Source organism: Balaenoptera borealis (genome assembly GCF_965194805.1).
Source record: "Balaenoptera borealis genome assembly, chromosome: 6".
NCBI lineage: Eukaryota > Metazoa > Chordata > Mammalia > Artiodactyla > Balaenopteridae > Balaenoptera > Balaenoptera borealis.
In genome coordinates, this window is record NC_138863.1 from 48,404,783 (window position 1) to 48,429,747 (window position 24,965).

A 24,965-nucleotide genomic window follows, 5' to 3' on the forward strand; every position below is an offset into this window, starting at 1 on the left:
TCTACTTTCATTCTTTTATGTGTAGCTGTTCCATTTTCCTAGCACTAGTTATTGAAGAGAATGTCTTTTCTCTATTGTATATTCTTATCTCTTTTGTCATAGATTAATTGACCATAATTGTGGGTTTATTTTTGGGCTCTTTATTCTGTTTCATTGATCCATGTGTCTATTTTTGTGACAGCACCATACTGTTTTGATTACTGTAACTTTGTAGTATAGTCTGAAGTCACAGAGAGTGATACCTCCAGCTTTGTTCTTTTTTCTCAAGATTGCTTGGCAATTCAGGGTATTTTGTGTTTCCATATAAATTTTAGGATTATTTGTTCTAGTTCTGTGAAAATGTTATGGGTATTTTAATAGGGATTGTATTAAATCTGTAGATTGCTTTGGCTAATATAGACATTTTAACGATATTAATTCTTCCAATCTATGAATATTGGATACCTTTCCATTTTTTGGTATCATCTTCAATTTTCTTCATCAGTGTTTTTTTATAGTTTGAGATCATAGGTCTTTCACCTCCTTAGTTAAGTTTATTCCTAGGTATTTTATTCTTTTTGAAGTATTGTTATTTTATTTTTATTTTAAACATTAATTAATGTACTATTTTTTATTGAAGTATAATTAATTTACAGTGTTGTGATAGTTTCAGGTATTTGGCAAAGTGACATATATATATATATATATATATATATATATATATATATATATATATATATATATGTCTTTTCATATTCTTTACCATTATAGGTTATTACAGGATATTGAATATATTTCCCTGTGCTGTATAGTAGGCCCTTGCTGTTTATCTATTTTTATATATAATAGTGTGTATCTGTTAATCCCAAACTACTAATTTATCCCTCCCCCACTTTCCCCTTTGATAACCATAAGTTTGTTTTCTATCTGTGAGTCTATTTTTATTTTGTAAATAAGTTAATTTGTATCATTTTTTTAGAATCCACATATGTGATATAATTTGTCTTTCTCTGTCTGACTTACCTCACTTAATATGATAATCTCTAAGTCCATCCATGTTTCTGCAAATGGAGTTATTTCACTCTTTTTTTTAAGATTGAGTAATATTCTATTGTGTGTGTATGTGTAGACACACATATATATATATATATCACATTGTCTTTATCCATTCATCTGTCGATGGACATTTAAGTTGCTTCTATGTCTTGGCTGTTGGAAATAGTTCTGCTGTGAACATTAGGGTACATGTATCTTTTCAAATTAGTGTTTTCATCTTTTCTGGATATATGCCCAGGAGTGGAATTGCTGGATCATATGGTAACTCTATTTTTAAAGGAACCTCCATACTGTTCTCCATAGTGGCTGTATCAATTTACATTCCCACCAACAGTGCAAGAGGGTTCCCTTTTCTCTACACCCTCTCCAGCATTTACTGTTTGTACATTTTTTGATGAAGGCCATTCTGACCAGTGTGAGGTGATACCTCATTGTAATTTTGATTTGCATTTCTTAGAGGTACTTTTCACATATTTCATAGATATTGGCAAGCTGTGTTTTTATTTTCATTTGTCTCAAAGTGTTTTCTGATTTCCTCTTTGATTTTTTCATTGACCCATTGGTTTTTTAGCAGCATATTGTTTAGTCTCCACATATTTGTGTTTTTCCCATTTTTCTTTCCATAACTGATTTCTAGTTTCATACTGCTGTGGTCAGAAAAAAATGCTTGATGTAATTTCTATCCTATTAAATTTGTTGATACTTGTTTTGTGGCTTAGAATGTGATCTATTCTGGAGAATATTCCATGTGTACTTGAAAAAATATGTATTATGCTGTTTTTGGATGGAACACCCTGTCTATCTATTAAGTTCAAATGGTCTAAAGTGTCATTCAATACTGCGGTTGTTTATTGACTTTCTGACCGGGTTATTGTCTACTGAGGTAAGTGTGTTACCTCAATAGACAATATTGTGTTAAATTCTGTTAAAGTTCTCTACTATTGTTGTATTATTGTCAATTTTTCCTTTTATGTCTGTTAATATTTACTTTATATATTTAGGTGCCCCTATATTAGGTGAATATATTCCCTTCTTGTATGGATCCCTTTTTCACTATATAATGCCCTTATTTATCTTTTGTTATAGACTTTGTTCTAAAGTCTATTTTGTCTAACAAAAGTATTGCTATCCCAGCTTTGTTATCATGTCCATTTACATGAAATATCTTTTTCAATCCTCTCACCTTTAGTTGATGTGTGCCTTTTGGTCTGAAGTGAGTTTCTTGTAAGCAGTGTATGGATGGGTCTTGTTTTTTATCCAAACAGCCACTCTCTATCTCTTGATAGGTGCATTTAGTCCATTGACATTTAAAATAGTTATTGATAGGTATGTACTTATTGCCATTTTGTTACTTGTTTTCTGTTTTTTTTTTTTTTTAATAGTTCTTCTCTGATTTGTCTTCTAATTTCTTTCTTTGTGGTTTGATGGGTTTTCTCTAATTAATGCTTGTGTTCCTTTCTCTCTAGTTTTTGTGTATCTATTGTACATTTTTGATTTGTGGTTACCATGGGTTTCATATATTTTAACCTATAACTATATCTACTTGTTTTAAACTGGTAGTCGTTTAAGTTTAAAGACATTCCATGAGTTCTGTAGTTTTTAGTCCCGTCCCCATATTTTGTGTTTTGATGTCATATTTTACATCTTCATATTTATTCCTTCACTGTTTATTATAGTTATAGTTGATTTTTCAATTGTTTGTCTTTTAATCTTCATGCTAGCTTATTTAAGTGGTTGATCCTCAGCTTTTACTCTATATTTGCCTGTATTAGTGGAATTTTTCCTTTCCTATACATTCTTACCGCTTTTTTCAGGTTCAGGAAGTTTTCAGCCATAATTTCATCAAATACATTTTTAACCCCCTTCTCTCCCTCTTTTCTTTCTGGGACCCCTATAATGCTAATGTTAGTACACATGATGTTGTCCTAGAGGTCCCTTAAACTGTTCTCTTTTTTAAAAATTTGTTTTCCTTTTTTGCTGTTCTAATTGGGTGATTTCCATTATCTATCTTTCAGATCACTCATGTGTTCTTCTTTATCAGCTGGTCTACTTTTAATTTTTTTTAGTGTGTTTTTCATTTCAGTTATTGTATTCTTCAGTTCTGACTGGTTCTTTTTCATATTTTCTAGTTCCTTGTTAAAATTCTCACTGTGTTCATCTACTCTTTTCCCTAGTTCAGTTAGCATTCTTATTACTAGTGCTTTGAATCTCTTTATCTATTAAATTACTTATCTCTGTCCATTAGTTATTTTTTCAGGGCTTTTTTCTTGTTCTTTCATTTGAAACAAATTACTCTGTCTTATTTTGCTTAACTTTCTCTGTCTCTATGAAATTAGGTGAAATAGTTACATATCCTGGTCTTGAAGGGGTGTCCTTGTGTGAGAGCATTTCTATAGAATGTGCATGGGCCCAGAGCTTTGGTGGCAAAGCAGGATCTGAAGTAAGCATGTCTTCCCCTAGGGTGTGCTGGTAGCTATCACCTTGGTGGTAGTTGGGGCTAGAGATGGAGTGGCTGGAGTCAGAGCCAGGTATGAGCCAGGGCTCTTCTTCTGCTCATTGGCCAACACCACCCTATCAGGGGCAGGTTTGGGTCCTAAGTTTCTGGAGCCCAGAGAGTCGGGTCTGAGCTGGTTCCATTCTCTCTAAGTGTGCACTGTCATCCTTCTCAGCATTGGCACCTTCTCCTCAAAGGGCAGCAGATAGTAGCAAGATGGGCTGGAGTGGGTGCTGGTGCAGGCCAAGGCATGCGCTGATGCAGTCTGGGTACTAGAGGCCCAGACTGCTCCCCATCTGCTGCCTCCATGAATTCCAGTAATGGCTACCCTCACCCTGCTGAGATGCTATGTTGTGTCTGAGCCAGCTCCATCCCCCACAAAAGTACACACTTCTCAGCAATGGCACCTTTGCCTTAGTGGGGAGCTGCACTGTGGAGCAAGAGGGGCCAGATCAGCTCCCTTGTGTGGGTCGGGGCTCATGCTGGGGTGATCTCAGTGCACCAGTGTTCCAGACTGATCCTGATATGCTGCCCCCATGAACACCAGTAATGGTTGCCCTCAACCTGTGAGGATGCTGCACCAGTTCTGAGCTGGCTCTATTGTCCACAACTGTGCACTCTCCTCACACGGCAGCTTTCACTCTAGTGTGGAGCTGTGCTGTGTAGCACGAGGAGCTGGAATGGACACCCAGTGTGAGTTGGGGCATACACTAGTGTGGTCATGGGAAACTGACCACAGTTCTGAGCAGTGTCAGTATTCTTCCTCCACCTTGTTTTGGGAGTAAGCAAGCATGTGCACACTCGTCATGAGTAGAATATAAGTTTCTTACAGCCCTGCTGTTAGTCCCACTGGTTTTCCAACCACCTAAGGGGACTTGTCTATCCAGTGTTGGACCCCAGGGCTGGGTTGCCCAATGTGTGGTTTGAACAGCTCACTCCCCAGGGAGGAGATCTGAGCCCATTTAATCCCTTTCCTCTTCTGTGCTCCCTGCTAGTGGTGCAGGTCCCAACATGATTGCTTCTCTTCCCTTCCTACCTGACTCTGTGTGGACCTTTCCCACAGCTTTGGTTGTCTTAGAGTCTTTATGCCAGTCTCCAGTTGTTTTCAGTGAGAATTGCTCCACGTGTAGGGGTATTTTTGATGTGTTCATGGGGGGAGGTGAGTGCCATGTCCTACTCTGCCATCTTGATCTCTTCCCAGTGGCCGGTTTAGTAAGCAAGGAAACTTACTTATCAGGCTTGTCTTGGGTGGCCGCAAGATGTGTTGATTTCTGCACTTGCTTGCCAAATCTTAAAAGTTTATATAGAGGCCTTAACTGGGTTCAGTCACATACACAGTCAGGTTGGTCTCAACACCATATTACTGTCTCAAGGCTGTGTCCTTGGGCAGCTTCTAGCTCAGGAAAAGCAACTGGAACATACATTCCAAGGACAGGAATGGGGGTGAGGAGCCTCTGATTGCCCAGGTCCAGGTCCAATGGGCAGTCACATCTTATTAATGACCTCCTCCAACAGTTTTATGTCCACTTAAGGTATTCAAACATAATTTTTAAACCTCCCATGCATGGTAAATAAAACCCATCTATTGCTTGAATTGCTTGGATTCAGCCCTTGCCAAAAATTTGCAACTGTTGGCAATCAAAATGAAAATGCTTTATTAAAATAGAATGTTGAGTTTATCATTTGAGCCAACAAGGGAAATTGAACCACTTGAGATAATCTCAGACTACCACAAAAGGAGACTTTAAGCAGATTAGGGGAAAAAAAAGAGAGAGAGAAGCTACCTGCATTTAAAAAAACTTCCAACCAGCGAAACATCCCAACCCTAGAAGGAAGCCTTGGTAATTAGAATCTGAAGTAGCCAAGAGTTAATTAGGGATTTTAATTTTGGATGAGGAAGTAGACTGCTTAAATTAAGCTATGAAATTAAATATGGGACTTTCAGTTTCTGACAGGATGACACACTTAGCAAAGAGTTGTTCTCCTCTCAAATAAGCAGCATTGGATATTCTATCAAAGAAATGGTATGGAGAGGCACACAGGAGATTCTAAAACTATTGTTAATGTTCTAAGTCGTAAACTGGATGTGAGGTACATGGGTGCTTTACTATTAATATTATTGCCATGATATAAAGTGTATACATACATACACATACTTAAAATAAAAATACATAATATGAAATATATAATATTTAGGACATAAAAGTATACGTGTTTCAGAAAGAGTGGAAAAATGAATGTAATACAGGATATTTTGCATAAATAATGTGCAAGAATTGTCAAGAATTAAAGACAGTTGTAGTACTTTAGGTTGAAAAATAATTGTAGTTATCAAACATAAGTAAGTTAAAATAGGGAAATATTTTGAAATTAAAAATATCAAAAAAGGAGATATTCTAAAATATCAGAAAAATAATGAAAGAAGAATTAAATTGACATCAGACAGCTCCACAAAACCTGGTATATTTGTTTCTTATTGTGATGTAACAAATTACGACAAATTTACTGTAATAATTTTCGAGAACTGTTGTAACAAAGTACCACAAACTGGGTAGCTTAAAACATGTAAATGTGTTGTCTCATAGCCCTGAAGGCTAGAAGTATGAACTCAAGGTGTTGGCAGGGCCAAGCCTTCTGAAACTTGTAGAGGAGAATCTTTCCTTGCTTCTTCTTAGCTTCTGGTGCTTAACTGGCAATCCTTGGTGTTCCTTAGCTTGCAGGTATAGTACTTCAATCTCTGTCTCCAGGAAACATGGTTTTCTTTGTGTTCTTCTCCTCTCTCTGTGTACACATTTCTCTCTTATAAGGACACCAGCCATAATGACCTTATCTTAACTTGATTACATCTGCAAAGATCCTATTTCCAAATAAGGTCACATTCACAAGTATCAGAGTCCAGGCGTTGGGACTTCAGCACATCTTTTGTGGGGGCACCATCAATCTCTAATATCTACTACCTTAAAAAATCACACAAACTTATGATCACGCAGTTTCCAGGGGTCAGGAGTCTGGGCAAGGGTAAGTTGTTGGGTCTTCTGTTCAGGATCTCACAAAGTTCAAGCTGTTATCCAGACTATGTTCTCATCTGGAGCTCAGATTTCTATTTGAAGCTCATTCAGATTGTTGACAGAATTCACTCCTATGCAATTGCCAGACTGAGGTCTCCATTTTCTTGCTAGCTGTTGGTCGGAGATTGCTTGCAGCTCTTTTGATGCCACTCTCAAGTCTTTGCTGTTTGGCCCCCTCTCATAAGATGGTAGTTAATTTCTTCTAGGTCAAGAAGAAAATCTCTAACCAGTAGGTTCTCTTTGAAAGCACTCACTTGATTAGTTCAAGACCACTCAAGATAATTCACATTTGATTAGCCTGAAGTCAATTGGTTAGGGACCTAATCACATCTTCACTTTTGCCACACAACATAGTCTATGCACAGAAATGACACACATAATGTTCACAGGTCCTGCTGAACTCAGGAATTATATAGACTATGTACTCCTGGAAGCAGGAATCTTGGAGATAACATTATAATTCTGACTACCACACTTAGGTTCAAGAAAATGTATGATTAATCATGTTTATAATTAAATGCTAATTAAATGAACAGGAGAAATAAAAGTATCCCTTGGCATATACAACCTCAGAATGTTTATCACATGAAGGCTCCTTTGAACGAATTCTTGGAGAAAGTATTCTGGTAAAAGAAGAAACAAATCACGCAGAACACTAGAATTATGGGAAGGATGGATGAATAATTCCAAATCAAGTTTACTGATAGCGTGATAAGCAATGACATTAAGAAAGAAAATATCGAAAGCATTCCTAACTAAAACCTTAAAGTAAAATAATGCTAGAAAATGGGCAAAGTAAAGTAACAGAAGATATGTCTGTAGTTTTCAGATGAAATGTAAACGTTGCTAAGCTTAAGAAATGAATAAGTAAAAATAACTTAAAATGGGTTATGTTAGGAGTAATCAGAATAAACAAATAATAATGGAAGTTTTCAAACCAGTAAAATATTATATAAACCTTTTGATATATATAATTGAAAACTAAAAGAAAAATGTAATTTTGGTTAGGTATTAAGTAAACATTTTTCTATTCTTCATAAGAATTTGACTCTTAACTTTCTAGCTTTTCCGCCTGTAAACCTGCTAAAATTGGAATATCAACTAGGCAGTATTACTTATGGTAAAATTAACTACTGGTTAGTAAATTGAAACTGAACTTGGAGGAACTATAAATATCAAGAGGTAACCTGAACTTTATGTTTTCCTGATGATGGAGCTCATACCTTTCTAAGAGCTATTCTTCTGGACTTGTTACAAGAGATACCAGCTCATGTGTGACTTGAAATTTCCAAGCTAAATGAATTCATTACCACTGGTGGGATTCTGGTCTCCTTACACCTGAACTTACTTGAGAGCTCAGAGAATATCTCCTGGATAGCTATATAAATGCTGCAAACACAATTCTTAACATAGAGGAAACTTGATACTTTCCTGATGACAAGCGGTTTTCTCTTACCCTATATACTTTTAAGTAACTCTGATGCAAGATGTGACCTTTTTAGTCTTGTCAGTTTGAACATTTGGTTGATACTGAAAAGATTCCCTAGTGAGCATTGTAATGGTAAAGAGAAAATAGATAATAAAATTAAAACTTAATATAATGTTAATTAGAAAATGCAAATTATCAGATTCAATTTTAAACATCTAATAATATATATTATATAACAGATATATAGAAAATGAAAAGGCATGATTATGTAGAAAATTTCAAGGATGGTAAATAAAGACCATAAAAATTGAACCAGGACTACCCTGGCAGTCCAGTGGTTAAGACTCCATGCTTCCAAGGCAGGGGGCACGGGTTCGATCCCTGGTCGGGGAACTGTGATTCCACATGCCGCATGGCGTGGCAAAAAAAAAAAAAAAAAAAAAAATTGAACCAGAGGATAGCCAGAGTAGCGATTTTTTTTTTTTAAACATCTTTATTGGAGTATAATTGCTTTACAATGTTGTGTTAGTTTCTGCTGTATAACAAAGTGAATCAGCTATATGTATACATATATCTCCGTATCCCTTCCCTCTTGCTTCTTCCTCCCACCCTCCCTATCCCACCCCTCTAGGTGGTCACAAAGCACGGAGCTGATCTCCCTGTGCTATGTGGCTGCTTCCCACTAGCTATCTGTTTTACATTTGGTAGTGTATATATGTCAATGCCACTCTCTCACTTCGTCCCAGCTTACCCTTCAGAGTAGCAATTTTAATAAATGTCTAAAAGTATTTAAGGCTAAATATCCTAAGGAATGTGAAGAATATTGATAAAATGATTCATAAATTTTAAAAGTATTACTGTGGTTTTCAAAATATTTGCACCTAACAACATAGCCTTAAATATTTATTGACAAAACTGCAGGGAGAAATATAATGTATCACTGGAGATTTTAACACACCATTCTCAGAACTTGCTAGGTAAAGAAAACAAATAATAAGAGCTATGAATTTTTGTATAACATAGTTAATAAGCTCTTGGGGGAATCACGGGGGCCATCCTAGAATTCTCCTACCACAGTCTTACTTCTGGCCATAAAAAATTCACATTCCTCCCACATGTAGCATACATTGACTCCCTCCCAAGGACCCAAGAATTTAGTCCCATTATAGCATCGACTCAAAGTCCAAAATCTCATTTAAATCATCTAAGGTTATGATGAGGCTCCTGAGTGTAATCTATTATGATCAACTCCTGGGACATAATCCCTAGCCTTATGTAGGACTGTGAAACTAAAGAGATGTGTTATCTGCCCCCAAGATTCCCAGTGTACAATGGTAGGACAAGTTTAGAATAATACAACAGGCATTGATCAAAAAAGAGGGGAAATAGAAGCACAAAAATGTCACTGGTCCAAAATAGTTCTGAAATCCAGCCAGGCAAATGTTGGAATTCTCTTCATTAGGTATTAAGGCCTAGGAATAATTTTCCTTTGCTCTCAGCTCTGTCATCTTGGTTCTAGCTTCCCATTTCTGAGTCATCCTATTTTATCAAAAAAGTTACTGTATCTTTGCAGCTGAGTTGTTTTATCAACTTGCTTCCTGCCAGTAGAATTTTGATGGTCTGACAGCCTCCCTTCACTTTGTACTTTCTCTGTCTCTTTTAGTCCAAGTTGGGAGTGTCTCTACTGAAACAATTTTCTCAAGAATTTTGGGGGTCTTCCATGGATTTATCGTGTATTTACCCCATTTGGTAAAAGTCAGATCCACAGATCTTTTAGAGTTAATTCCTTCTCTACTATGGCTTCCTGTCGAGATGGCTAAGGGTCAGCACCCTTAAGCTTTAGAGATCCTCTGGTTTGGTTGAGGTCTGTAAGACACATCCTTCATTCCTGGAAAGAGCCCATTGTATACTGAATATCTGACCTTTCATGTTTCTGGTGTTTTAACAAAATGTTATATAGTCACATACTTAGTCATTTCTGTATGCCACACTTTCAGTAGCCATTTCTGACTTTTGGAATATTTTGCCACTTGGAGGCACTGCACATTTTCAAAATCATCCAGTCCTGGCTCTTTTTTTTTTTTGTCATACTATTATTTTCTCAATTTACCTTTCTTCTCTCACATTTTATTATATGCAGCAAGAGGAAACCAGACAAGCACCCTCAACTTTTTGCTTAAAAAGTTCTGAAACTATATATAAAATTTGTCACTTTCAAGTTCTGCTTTGCACATAATTGCAGGATACAATTTCACTAAGCTTACTGCCATTATGTAACAAGGATCTCCCCTTCTCCAGTTTGCAAAAGCATATTCTGCACTTCTTTCAGAAGTCTTACCAGCAGTGTTTTTAACAGTCTGTTAGAAGCAATTTAAAAAGCCTTCTCTACCACGCTCCTCAAAATTATTCCAGCCTTCATCTTTGCCAGATCCAAAGCCACTGCCACATTTTTAAAGTATTTGTTAGAGCACCACCCCACAGATACCAAATCCTACATTAGTTTTTATTTCAGTGTAGCAAATTCCACAAACTTGATTTAAGAGCACAAATTTAGGGTTAGGAATCTAAGTGTAATTTGGCTGGTTCCTCTGCTTAGGGCCTTGCCAGGCTGAAATCAAGGTATGGGCCAGGACTGTGATATCCTCTGAAACTCCAAGTCCTTTTCCATGTTCAGTTGCTGATGGAATTCATTTCTTTTTGACTGTATTTTGGTCACTGTTTTCTTGCCAGCTCTTGGGCAAGCACGATTCTTAGTTCTTGGTGACCTAGAAAGGGTGAGAAAAATAAATAACAAAAATTAATTATATTAGGATATGGGAAAATCTAGAAAAAGTTAGAAGGGAACGTAAAGCCAACCTTGGGGATATTGCACAGAATACTTTATTAGATGTGGAAAGCTTAGCAAGAATGGAAACGCAAACTGTTAGAAGCTCAGTAGTGTCCCTTAGGTAAAAAGCAAATGTTTTTCCTTGGATTTTGTCATTTCTTGGTATAAATTCCAAGAAAAAAATCTCTTTGTTTTCTTTGACAGAATAGTGTAAAATATAGTGGTAAATCCTTATTTAATTATACAAAAATGAATATAATAGTTAGTTACATTTATTTCTTAAAATATAAGAATTAAATCAACAGAAAGAAAGAGGTCAACATATTATAATAAATAATATAAGAAAATTAAGGGAATAAAACTAAAAGGAAAGAAGAAAGCAACTGGCCTGGAAAAAATTTTTCTCCTATGATGAGGAGAGGGTGTAGAGGGCAGGTGACTCAGTCTAATATTCTTATAAACATTCTCGTAAACATTTACTTGGAAAATAAATTATTTTTCTTATTGGGAAAATTAAAGTTAGGGAATGTTTTTTAGCATGATGCCCATGGACTGATTGCTGTGTTAAACAAACATGAAATTTTAGATTTATGGGAGGTTCTTTCCCAGGAAGACATCAGATAAGCTACATAACTATCTAAATATTAAATGTAGATTTTCATAACTGAGTTAGTTCCTTCCGTGTAAATAAAGTAAACCACCTTCATCACTTAGAAACCTCATCTGGCAAAGAGAAGCAGGACCTGGGAAGATGTGTTAAGAATCCTCGACTACTTCCTGCTCCACCTGTGGCTCTTAATTTCCTCTATCCTTGAAATTATAGTAAAGCTTGATACCGGGTAAGATATCTGATACATGAAAGTGTGATTTAACAGTTTAGTCCTTTGTAAAAGTTCAGAGACCATGGAGGTTTAGAATTGGTGGGATTTTATCACATTTGTATTCTGAAGGTAAAATATCAGAGGATATGGGAGAAGAGCCAAGAGGATATAATTGGTGCAGCATATTACAAGGGAAGTTAGAAACAACTTCTGTATATCTGATGAGTGAATCTCAAATAAATTGTATCATGTATTGAGAAGTTAATTAAAATGTAAGTAGGGAAGACAGATGCATTTAGATTTTGTGTCATTATTCTCAATTAAATAAAAAAATTGTATTAAACACTAGCTTCCAAAATATTACCTGGAAAAAATGGGAAAAATTCACATTCCCAGGTGATATACACCCCACTCCCTCAAATTCTGATGCTATAAATTTGAGGTAGAGCCAAAGAAACTTACATTGTAAACAAGCATTTGAGGTGATATTGTTGCAGTTAGTCTACTGAACACAATTTTGAACCTCAACTTTGGAAAATTGTGTGAAATACTCCTGGAAATCAAAAAATTTTGTAGTAATTCTGTTACCTACACTATTTTATTTGATAATTTTTCTTGTCTGATAATTTTTGTTAACATTACTGAACTGTAGACTTAGTCTATTTGTTGGATAGTCTAGTGTATTTATCGTACAACAGATAATGAAACATTTATTTACTGTCTTAGGTTTTATAGTACACAGATCCATAGAGATGCCGTTAGTATACTGAGTTTATCCTTGTTGTCTAAATGTGTATTGTTATCATTATAAACTATATATTTCTAAACTTTGAAAACAAATATTTATTGAGTACACACTTAGTACCAGATACTCTTTTAGTCATTTGGGATATATCAGTGACCAAATCAAACAAAAATTTTTGCCTGTCTGATGCTTATAGTTCAGGGATGAGAGGCAGATAACATGCAATAAAGATAATAAATAATCTAGCATGTTGTAAGGTGATAAGTGTTGTGGAAGAAAATAAACAGTAGAGCAGGAAGAAGGCTCACAAGTTTGTGGAATGAGATATTGCAGATTACAGCATTAAATTTGGTGGTAAGAATAGAACTTACTGAGAAGCTGACTGTTGAGAAACTCCTTGAAAAGAGTAAGGGACTTCTATGCAGATATCTGAGGCTGGAGTGTTGCAGACAGAGGACAGAGCTAAAGTAAAGCTGCAAATGTAGCAGTATACCTGGTATACTCAGAGGCAATGTGGATGGAATGGAGAATGTGAAGAGGTGATATATGGTGGAACTGAGGAGTGGGTGATATCATATGACATCACAAATATTTTGGCTTTTATTTAAGTGAAATGGGGACTGAAGTGGCATATTTTAAAATGATTTTCTGTTAAAAACAGACTGTGGTAGGGGAGAGTGTAGCACCAGGAAGAACTTTAGGATGCTCTTTTTGTATTTTAAGTGAGAAGTGGTGGTGGCTGAGTGAGATGATAGTTGTGAAGGTGGAAAGAATGGGAAGGAGTTTGCATATATGTTCAGGTAAAGTCAGTGGATTTCCTGATTATTGGATATAAGGTGTAAGAGAGAAATAAAGGAGTTAAGAATGACATTAAGGTTTCTGGCCAGAGCTGTTGGAAAAAATGGAATTGCCATTAACTTTGATGGCAGACATGGAGGGAAGAGTTTATGTTTGGAAATACTGTGCTTGATCTGTCTAACAGACATTCGCATGAGGATGTAGAGTAGTCAGTTGGCAATACAAAATCAGAATTTGGACAAGAGGTCTGGAATGAAGCATATAGACAGTATTTCAAAGCCAGGAGGCCAGATATCTCTGCAACAACAATATTACTAATCTGGCAGTATTAGCCATGCCCCAATTATAGTTTCAGGAACTATTTTTGCAAGGTTACATTTTACCTTGTGCCTTCTGAGCTTTGTGTATTCAGTCTTTTAATTTATTCATTGCAGAGAGCTGGTAATAACTTACTAATATAGTCTTTCCCTAGAATTATTACCATTTTACCCCTCTGATCAAACATTGTAATTTTGCCAGCTCATATCCATTTTAGCATCTTGTTTAAAATTTTCCACTCTGATTTTAAAACTCCCCTTTGTTTCAGTTCCTTCTGCTTCCTAACCCTAATGTATATTTCCATGTTTACATCTAATTTATTAATTTTTTAAAATTAATTTTATTTATTTTTGGTTGTGTTGGGTCTTCATTGCTGCATGCGAGCTTTCTCTAGTTGGCGGCGAGCAGGGGCTACTCTTCACTGCGGTGCATGGGTTTCTCATTGAGGTGGGTTCTCTTGTTGCAGAGCACGAGCTCTAAGAGCGAGGGCTTCAGTAGTTGCAGCACGCAGGCTCAGTAGTTGTGGTGCGCTGGCTCTAGGGTGCGCGGGCTTCAGTAGCTGTGGTGCATGGGCTCTAGAGCGCAGGCTCAGTAGTTGTGGCACACGGGCTTAGTTTCTCCACAGCATGTGGGATCTTCCCAGACCAGGGATTGAACCCATGTCCCCTGCATTGGCAGGCAGATTCTTAACCACTGCACCACCAGGGAAGTCCCTAATTTATTAATTTTTAAAACATCATACCAGAGAAAAGAGGTTTATAAACACATGCCAGGTTCAGAGTAGATTTTAATGGTTCAGATGGAAAACAGAGTTACATAAACATTCCAGGTTCATATCTGAGTTTTATATCAGAAAATAAAATGCAAATATGTGAATAAAACCCTTGTGATTTTTTAAGAGAAAATAAACCAAAATAAAAAGGAAGGAAAACACACTTTAACTTTCTATCATTTTGAGTTGTTAGAAAGGATGCAATGAAAATATTGTTTCTGGCGAACAATTTTCCTTAATCAGGTAATTTAAAAGTGCATTTAAATATAAACTAATGTTAAGAAGTTATAGTAAAATACGTCCTATCTGTTCACACTTAAAAAACATAAATCATGTAAGCAGAGCTGAAAAACTCTACTAAGGAATAGGGAATAGTTGAGTAGACATCAAATGTTATTAAAAGCAGAATATATTTGTTTTTCTATCTTTTTTGGGGATGGAGAGATAGATGTAAATACTAATAAAATTTGGTCCTATTGTAACTACTTGTTAGCATTCACATTTCTACAATTTAATAAACTTTATATATGTATATGTAGAATACACATATGTATATTTTATATGTGTATATGTATAGATAGATACAGATATAAAACCATCATCTAATACTTCAATTTATAATGTTGTGTTAGTTTCAGGTGTACAGCAAAATTATTCAGTTATATATCTGTATAATACATGTTTATATTCTTTTTCAGATTCTTTTCCATTATAGGTTATTACAAGATATTGAATATAATTCCCTGTGCTGTAGAGTAGGTCCTTGTTGTTTATCTATTTTATATATAGTAGTGTGTATCTGTTAATCCCAAACTCCTAATTTATCCCACCAAGTACTTTTCATTATCGAATTTGAAGAGTAACTAACATACATTACATATAAACTGAATCATTATTGCATTTTTAGTTTAAACCAGTTTTTGTGCCATCTGTCTTACTTATGGCTGCAATATTGATGTGGTATCTGAACAGTTCCTTCCACAAAAACCAGAAAAAAAGCAGCAACAGTAATGGAGGCAGTGGGGCTCAAAATCAGGTGTTTTTGAGATTTATCTCAGATATTTTCTTAAGGCCTAAAACACCTGGGAATCCCTGTTTTCAAAGGTGACTAGAGTACTTACAACCATGCTGAGAATTTTAAGTGGTTGAATAGACTATCTCAATAATTCCTCAACATTTCTTTTACTTTATTAGAGACACTCCTGATGAAAAAGATGAAAATTCACAATAAACCAAATTTAAAGCGTACTTTTTTGGGGGAGTGTTAAGTTTTATAGAATAAGATTTCAGAAAAATGTGAAAGTCAAATGGATGCCCTTTCTGGATTTGCACCAAATCATGGAGAACTCCTTTGATTAAAAACCCAGACAATGAAATATTCACATTGCATTTAATAAGTTCATATTGATTCATAAATAAAAGTTCATGTTGATTGATAGTTGATTCTAAAATGTAATTGTATGTATACCCATTTTACTGTTTTATTTTGCTGATTAGGAAGCTCAGTCAAGCCAGCAGGAAGTAGAAAGATATTGAGAAAGATAAGCTGTGTAGATACTTGCAGTGAATATTTCATTCTCTCTTTACGTATCTGTACTATGTGCACTTCAAATATTGTGACAGATGAAATTATAATGAAAATATCCAAAGACTAATTTAGAATTTCCTTTTGTCTGTATGACATCTGTCATAATCAAAATGAAATCAAACTTCATTTTTGCTGTCTCTTTTTAAAAAAATATATTTTTATACATCTTAGTATAGCAGTTAAGAATCCCTGTGGGAAATATAATTTTGATCTTTTATGGAAGCAGTAAAATCAATATATTCTGAAAATGTTAAAATTATCTGACTGTTCAGACAACACACTAAATTCATACCAAGTGTCATCCCCCCAGGGGTCAAATGTCATGTTATGGAACTGGCATAAGAACAGTGGAGTAAATGGAATGTAAAATAATAAAACGTTGGCTTTTAAAAATGTATTTATATCCTTACTTTTTATAGTATTCTGCTTTATGGACATAAATCAAGTGCTGAATTATTCTGTTAGATTATGTAATAAATATATTGTGATTATAGAAACCATTTTGCTAGCGATAAGGACTTAGTTTTCCACTCCTTGAGCAGTGACTATCTGGGCTTCAAATACAAAGAGGCATTGTACCAAGACATTAATTCCACCCCCCTTCAAATTATAAAAGCTTTTCATCAAATATAACGTTATTGAATGCTCCATAGAAATGATGTCATGTGGTAGTCGATGAATATATAAACTCCATGGGTGTTTTTTAACAGAAATAAATTTCAGTCTTCATTATAATCTATTAATTTATTAATAGGCAATGACAAAGTTCACAGATAAAAACTTCTTAGCACAGAGAAAAATACTCTAAGACCTTGAATATACTATGCACATGTTTGAACATACATAGTTATTTTGCAAACAGATCAACTTATCTGCAAATGTTTATATGATACAATAAAAGTTTTATAAGTAAGGGAAAAATATATATGTAGCATTGAAGGCACTAATGTTAAAACTGTTCAATACTGATATTGAGTTTGTGAGATTTGCATGTAAATATCTAGTTAATATTTTGTTTTTGATTAACAGAGTAATAATAATAAAAAAACTACTAGTGTGAGTCACTTTCTCAATTTGGCCAAAGATTTAATTTCACTTCTTTAACTCCATGGAATTTTCTATTGTATTAAAGTGATTAAAAATAGTATATTATTTTTTTAATCCCTACACAAGATTTTTCTCTTAGCTTCTTAGATTCCTTCATCTAGTATTCTATTTTTGTGCCCATTTGTAAATGAGTCAGTAGTTCATGCTAAGTAATCACTAGCTGAGATATGTATCTGCTAATGTCTTTACCTCATTTTAGGGATATCTTTGTAGTGACATTCCCAACTTAGATAGAGTTACATGGAACAGACTTATAAATGAGACCAAGAGATGGAATCTCAGAACTAAGAGTACAATTGAGTGATTCTTTATCATGAGTTTGTCACCACTTAAGTCTTAAGGGACTAATTCTCTGGGCAGTGAGTTTCTTTGGAAAGAGTGTATTTCATCTGACAAACCCTTAGAAAAATGATCTCTTTAAGATCAGATGTCTTTTGAAACCTCATGCTACAATTCTATCTACTTCTAGGGTCTTCAAAACTCCCTCACCATTATTAGAGTTGGAATACTCATGAATCTCACCTGACCTCTGACATTTCCTGGGGTGTGCATACATCTGTTCAAAAATCTTGGATCTAGGTAAACCCATGATTATGCTCATTCTTCAGCATCAACCATTCTCCAAAATGTAAACCACTTAGGTCAATTCCAGTCAATATTATCACATAATTTTACATATGACTTTGTATTTCTTTACATGCCCCTTTATTTTATTACTGACATCTCCTTCCTTGTGTCCTACATAAATTAACCCCCACACCTCCCCTTCAGGATTACTTCACAAAACAAGCTTCATCCTTATTCTCATACCAAACCTGGCTCCCCTAAGAGAATGGTAATTTCTCAGAAATCTCTCATGGGTGTCTCGCTCACTGACCTCATATACTGCAGTCCTTAGGTACAGAACCAGCATCAGCACACACCTTGATTTTACCATTTGAGGACACTGAAGATGCCTTGACTGCCACTATGATTTTTACACTCTTTATATTCCTCTATAAAATCTCCTTTTCATTTTGTATTTGTATTTGGTTCTTCCTTTCTCTTTACTGATCTTATTGATACCATCTATTTACGTCCTATCCCCCATACCCACACTTTTCTTTCTTTTGATAAATACCTTTGGAACCAAACTGATAGCTTTTCTTTTAAATTTAAGTAAGGCGGCTTCTCTGCAAAAGTGTAACATTCAATTAAGTGACCTATCTAGTGGCTCAGCCACAATAATTTTCTCTCATTTTGGGTGGATTGCTTCTTCTAGTATTCTAATTGTGTGCCTATTTGTGAATGAGTCAGTAGTTCATGCTTAATAGTCACTACTACTGTGATTAGACTATGTCTACACGTTACTTCATTCATCCACTCCCATTAATGTGGTTACTTAATGACTTTATAAAAGTTAATAAACCTTCAAACTGGATCCTTTTTAAGAACTCTTACCTAACCTACTCTTCTGCCTCTAGAAGCCAGTCTTCTTATTGTCTTAACTAATTCCCTATGTAGCCTAAATTCCACTGTGCAACACTGTACACAAGTTCTTGCCAGCATCCTTAACATTCTAAATCCCTTGTTTCCATTCTACTGCTTTGCACCAGCAGCCTGGAAGCAATGCAACTACCTTCTCTGCTTGATATCTGGATTACCACTAGCTAATATTTTAGGGAATCTTTTCAGACTCTGTTTACAAACTTTTCCAAAATCACTTTGCGATCTGTAATTTTTGGACAATTTTTTGGATATTTTTCTCTCTACTTCTCTTTGTGTTAATACTTTTTCAAGTATTTTATTTGATTCTCAATGTACCTCCTTCCATGGGTTTTCTACTTGACTCATTCTGCCAACTTTTATCTCAGGCTACAAACTGGCTCCAATTTGCTTGTAAATTCAACAACTAGCCGGCCTGTAAATGTAGCTAGGTGAAAACGCTGTACATTCCAGTTGTTAGTAATTATTGTATTTGTCACCACCACACTATAACAATTTTTTAAGATATCAGTTTTACTTAGGAATATTCTTGATAAAGCAGAAAAAGATTTTATTAAATCTTAACACTTGAGTGAAATTATTTTCAATAGGCTGTATGACAAAATGGAAAATATGAAAGAAGCATGATATTTCATGTAAAAATATGGTGGTTGTCTCCAGGAAAATAATTTGATTGTTTGAGTTGTGAGCTGACCTAGTTGTTTATTCATGGAACAGCATTTTTCACTAGGCAAACTATGGCTATTTAGATCTCAAAAATGGATGTAACTTCAAGGAAAACAGTGAAGATATTTTGCCAGTGATAAAATGTAAGATTTGGTTAAAATTAGAACTTTGGAAAACTTCTGTTCATCACCATGACTTTGACAGCCTCCCAATACTTCAGTATACTTGTATGATGAGAATAGTAGTGATATAAATGAATGTAATTAAAAATATTGTGTAATGAAATATATTAACAATTGGAAGATCTTTATTATTCAGTGAACTAATATTTTCCAAATGACTAATGCTTGATGCTACAAAATTATGCTTGGGTAAAAGATCCATTCAAATTACAAAACAAACCAATGGATTTGTTTTTTCTATTGGAGTATAATTGATTTACAGTGTTGTGTTAGTTTCTGCTGTACAACGAACTGAATCAGCTATATGTATACATATATCCCCTCCCTCTTGGACCTCCCTCCCACCCCCCCATCCCACCCATCTGGGTTGTCACAGAGCACTAAGCTGAGCTCCTTGTGCTATACAGCGGGTTCCTACTAGCTATCTATTTTACAGACCAGTGGATTTTAATGTAACATCAATAAGGTTTTGGATTCTGCATTGGGAATACATTTCATGAAATCACCATTTATTGAGTTTTGGAGTAGTATCAAAGAATAATATCTGCATAATCGGAAAGACTTTTGAAATACTCCTCTTGTATCCTACTACATAATCTGATGCTGGATTTTCTTCATTTATTTCAAATGAAACAACATATTTGCAAAAGATTGAATGCAGAGCAGATAAACAATCCAGTTGTCTTTTACTAATTTAGATATTAAAGAGGTTTTCAAAAACGTAAAACAGTGCCCTTTCCCTATTTTTTATTTTTCACAATGTAGTTTTTTCACAAAAATGTTATTTAAATGAACATGCGGTTGGTGTATGATTTTATTTTTTAAATGACTTAATAGTTTAGAACTTTTCCATTTTCAATATACTAAATATTAGTAGATGTAGCCCATACAAATTAAAGCTCTTTATGGTTTTCAGTAATTTTTATGAAAGTAAACGAATCTTTAGCAGAAAATGTTTAAGAACTGAATAGTTTCATTGAAGTTTAAAGAAGATCTTGGGGTTTAAAAGAGGAATTTAGAATTTATTAGTCTAAAATACAAAATTTATCTAAAAGAAAAAAGTACCTGTGAATACCTATAAAGAAAAAAATGAAGGATTAAATTAGCTAACATCTGTATATTTGTGTACATGTATTTACATATACTGGAAATTGTATATATTATACTCAATATATCAATCAATATACAAAATTTAAAATTCAGAGCAATACCTCTGAGATGGAATTTTCATCTTATTTGATGAGTTAACTGAATCCTATAGTATTTATTTAATTTGTGAAAATTCACAGCACATGCATGTGACGTACCAGACACCAGTTATTCTCACACAAAAATTTGTTAATTAATCCATCTTTTTACATTATATGACACTTAATAAAATATACGATAAAATTTCCAAAAGATTTAGAAACCTCTTTCAGATGTAGACATTGAGGTGATAAAGAATGGCATGTTCTCGCCCTCATGGAACTTTGAGGGTTGAAAGAGAAGGGAGGTGAGGAAGACAACTGTAAGATGTAGAAAGTGCTTTGAGGAATGCAAATATACTATGGAATATCTTCCTGAAGACAGTGACATATACACTGAGTTCTAAAATATATTTAGCAAGGATATGTGAAGAGAGGGCAGATTAGAGATAGACCAGAGGTAAACAACATCATGAAGAAAACAACTAATTGTAAATAATCAGCAAGATCGGAGCAAAAGAATGGCTGGTGAGAAGGTTGTGGAGGTGATTACTGCACAGTAAACATCTTTGTAAGTCAGATCCAAAGGGCTGTGGAAATCCAATTTATATGTTTTAAGGTGGATTTTGAATGGAAACTCTCACTGCATTGTGGATGGGTCTAACCCTGAGTTTAGGGAGATCTGTTAGGGACTGATAATTCAGAAAAGAGAATAGACATGGACTAAACTAGGTAGTTACAATGGAGATGTAAAATTTTGAAATATCTAAAAGTTCTTAAGAAGGAAATTTTCAAAGACCCAATGAGTGATTAAGTTTGGATAGTAAAGGAGAGAAAAGATTGAAGTATTGTTGGAGTCCTGGTGCAAAGAGCACCAGGAACACATTGACTATATTCAAACACAGCGGAGTGTATTAATTTTCTGTAGCAAGGAGAATGCATAACAAAGGGAACCATGGAGCATCTTGGTATGAAAGAATTAGAATGGATTTTTTTAGGTGATTTGGGGGAGTGTTCAAAGATTCAGTACTGCCAGAAAGTAATAGCAATTCAATGACTTTATTTCTTAATAATTTACATGTAGGAGGTGGGAGTAAGGTCATGGAGCGAGAGCTGCCTGGTAAAGGATTAGCAGTCATTTGTTTTAGGTGACAGAGGGGACTGTTTGATTATTTTTGTGGCAACATAGAATCCTTCTCTTTGTATTATATTCAGGCATAATTACAGAAGTTTGTGTTCCACCATAGTCATAAAATGATCTTGTTTAATTTTTCTTGACTTTTGTTCAGTAGAGAATACCATAGCCTATTTGATAACTGCTTTCAGGGCCATTTTATTTTCTTTGTATTTGTTTCCTCTTTCTCATTCTTCTCTATTTTGTCCAAGACAGGCCACAGTATATCAGTCTTGTGATCCATTGCCAAGATTCTGTTGATCAGTACATTGTCTGGAAAATGTTAATTGTAGCTAGTTTAGAGTGGTTGCCTCCTGTTCCTTTTGTTGTAGGATCAATTGTTAAATCTTATGACATAATAATGATTGTGAGATAGCATTTAAGATTCTTGTAAGGACTCATCATCCAGCTATAATTTAGGCAATTTCCAGAGATAAAATGATTATCAGTCCCTGTAATTAGATTTCGGTGTCAAGGACTTAACCCAGCTCACAAATATGTTTTTGAAATCTGTCTGATTCTCTTTTAGAGAGCCATGTGGCTTTTTCTTTTGGTCTAGGGAACAGTATGGAAGTACTTTTGCCTGTAGATAACAGAAAATCTTTGGAGAATTTTTTCATGTGTTGAAATCCTAGTGATGGTGCGATGGTATTAGGAGATGGGGCCTTTGGGAGGTGATTAGGTCATGAAGGTAGAGCCCTCATGAATGAGATTAATGCCCTTACAAAAAGACACAGAAAGCTTGCTTCCTCTCTCCTGTGCTGTCCTCCATGTGAGGATACTATGAGAAAATGTCCATCTGCAAACCAGGAAGTAAGCTCTCACTAGACACTGGATCTGCTGATGCCTTAATCTTGGACTTCCCAGCCACCAAAACTGTGAGAAATAAATTAAGCCACCCAGTCTATGGTATTCTATTAGAGCAGCCTGAACTGACTTAAGTTAAAAAATATGAACCAGTTGAGTGATTATGAGCATAACGCTTCAGACTCCCTGAGTTAAATGCCAGTTCTAACACTTGTATCTTGTGTGATATTACACAATTTTTTTTAAGTTTTCTGTGCTTCAAGTTCTGTATCTGTATAAAGAAAATAACCATTGTAAGGATATTGTGAGGATTGATAAAATAAATCTGAAAGGCTTGAACAGTGTGTGATGCATAATGAGCATAATAGAAATGTTAGATGATGATGATGATAATGATGATGACTGCCTCATAATTATTTAAATAAGTAATGCTGTCAATTTGTATGATATTATCCTTGTTTACGGCAATAATGCATTCTTTGTATTCTGATGATTGCAAAACTACTCTAAGGAAAAAATGTTTTGAAACATTTTTGGAACAATACTCTTTTTTACATCCTGTCACATAAGTTAACATATGCGATTTATACATTTTCATTATCATTGCCTTCAGAATAGAAGTACAGATATATCGCCCCAGAAATTAAAAGTGTTTAGGCAAATTCCTCACTTGAATAAAATTCAATATCTATTGAAAAATAAAAAATATGTGTTTATATGATAGTGCACAGCGACATGTAATAGATTATCTGCTTCTTAATGTAGAAAGAACTATAAATTCTCTACATTTAATTTCACAAACAGAAAGAAAGTAGAATTGTGGATACATCTGTCAGTCTTCTTTAATGCATTTTTTAAAAAATGGCTAACTGAAAGATATCAAGAGAGACGAGACAATGACAAGAAAACTGATATTTTTTTAGCAACCACTGTATGGTAGAGGTTATCGTAGTCATGATGGTTATTTAAAGCCATTTAATACACTGATATTATTCTATAAGATGGAAATTAAAGTTTTCGTCCATCTCATTTATCACTTAAATTCTTGTAAAATTATATTGTGTTTCAAATTCTATTCCAATTATATATCTGATTGACTACATTGGACTTTAGATTTTAAATTCCAAGAAATAGTATAACAATAGGAGCTTTTAGGATCTGTGTTAGATGCCATTCATTAATTTTGCAAAATCTCTGCCATTATCTCAAGTTTTTTATTTACCTCTTTCTCTTTCTTCTTCAAAGATTTGAACTACATACATGTCATGCCTTTGATATTGTTCTATGGTTTTTAAATACTCTGTTCTGATTTTTCTTCTTTATTTTTTTCTGTCTGCTTATTTCAGTTTTGATAATTTCTGTTGATCTATCTTCAAGTTAATTGATTCTTCCCCAGCTATGATCATTCTGCTGATGAGTCCATTAAAGGAATTCTTCAGCTCTTACATCATGATTTCCCTCCTAGCATTTTTGTTTAATTATTTTTAGAGTTTTCAAATTCCCTATACATTAATGTGTGTTTCCCTTATTTTCTGCTGGTTTGTTTAACTTAAAAATCATGGTTATTTTAAAGTTCCTGTGTGATAGTACCAGTAGTAGGATCATCTTTCAGTATGGCTGTATAGTTTACTTTATCTCTTGAAAATGGTTTGCTTTTCCTTGTTACTGTGTCTTTGTAATATTCATGCATTATGCATTATACCTTGTATGTGAAAGAAGACTGAGATAACTAATGTTTGTATCCAGAAATGGGCATGCCTCTTCTGTCAGGCCACTAGCATGGGCGATTGATTCTATATAGTAGTACTTGAAGTGAGTTTGAGTTTCGTGTTTGCTACTGTTACGTTCAGTTCACTACAGACTTCAGATTCCTCAGCAGTGGGCTGCTCTTATCCTATGCTTAGAGAAGCATCTATGGTGCCAGAGCATTTTCCTCAGTGCTTCGGTTCTTCATCTTCCAGTAGTTCGCATAAGTCTGTGCCACAAATGGGGCCTGGCTCCATGCTCTTGTCCCTCTCCCAGTGGTAGACTGGTGATGTTTGTTAGCTGATGCTTCATTTTCTCTGTAGTGCCTAAGAATTAGGCATATGTGCCTGATTCTTGGGGGTAGGTCTTTCTCAGTATTCCTTCCCTTCTCTCCATGAAAGCCAAGCTCTGTCCTGTATCTGTGGTGGATCTTGGGTGGGAGACAGTTTCCTTCACCTTCCTCAATGGTAGCAGACCTCTACTTTGTACTGACAAAGAATCTGGGGCACAAAAGGGTCCAAGTGGGGAAGAGAATTTTCTCCGTCTCCATGAAACCATGGATCTGTCTCCGGGCATCTGCTCTGCTCTGAATTATTTTCATGAGTACTCAGAAGAGGCCATGGAAAAAAGCCTATAAGTGATTGTGAACTCTGTTTACAGCTGGAGTTATCAGCTAGTCCAAACTGACATGCTATCTCATGCTACTCCTTTATGAA

The 24,965-nt window shown here is 35.0% G+C and overlaps 1 protein-coding gene across 5 annotated transcripts in view; it reads left to right on the forward strand.

Annotated features, from left to right (window-relative positions):
• LOC309631315 (uncharacterized protein) overlaps positions 1-24,965 on the forward strand; it is a 644,789-nt gene that overhangs the window by 54,098 nt on the left and 565,726 nt on the right. The window contains exon 3 of one of the 5 annotated variants that reach the window (XR_014246186.1): positions 17,472-17,581. The exons of the other annotated variants lie outside the window; for them this stretch is intronic. The gene's annotated coding sequence lies outside the window, so the exon portion shown is untranslated. The remainder of the gene's footprint in view (positions 1-17,471; positions 17,582-24,965) is intronic. 5 annotated transcript variants of the gene reach the window in all.